The sequence below is a fragment of the Lolium perenne genome, chromosome 7, assembly GCF_019359855.2.
Source record: "Lolium perenne isolate Kyuss_39 chromosome 7, Kyuss_2.0, whole genome shotgun sequence".
NCBI classification, from domain to species: domain Eukaryota; kingdom Viridiplantae; phylum Streptophyta; class Magnoliopsida; order Poales; family Poaceae; genus Lolium; species Lolium perenne.
This window is the reverse complement of record NC_067250.2, coordinates 299383062-299383680: the sequence shown is the minus strand read 5'-3', so window position 1 is coordinate 299383680 and position 619 is coordinate 299383062.

The window sequence follows — 619 nt, the reverse complement described above, 5'->3', positions numbered from 1 at the left end:
ACATTTTTCTTTACTTGGAACTGAAAAATTCTTAGTTGCAACCCTCTATTACAACTGAAAAAACTCATTTGTGACCCAATTTGTAACTATATATATACGAATCACGATTGTGTAGGACTTGACTGAACTAACAAAACCGTTTTAGAAAGCTACTTTAGTTTTCTAAAAAGGTTTATATTTCGAAATGGAGGTAATAATGAAGATAGTAAGTTTAAATCTAATTAAATTCAGGTATAATGTATGCAATAGAATCCTGGAAGGCAAGGTGGTAGCAGATAATAATCTCTTAAGGTTCAGGGTTAACCAAAACCTGGAAATTATAATCTCTTTATTTTTAGATAGACTTTGATTTATTTAGTGAGCTGATGTAAAGTGGGTGTATGCACCCGAGATGATGTAAACTTGTGGTTTTAATATAGTACCGTAGTAGGAGCCTCTCCTACTAATTTTTGGCTCAAAAAACAACTTAATAGTTATGAATTTGAACATGTTCTAACATTAGATCACCAATGCACAATATGAAGTCCGGACACTCTATCCCCCAAGAACCAAGGGGATACGTTCTATTGCCTCAAGGCGGTCAATGATGTGCAACGTGTCGCTCCTCTCGCCCGATCAA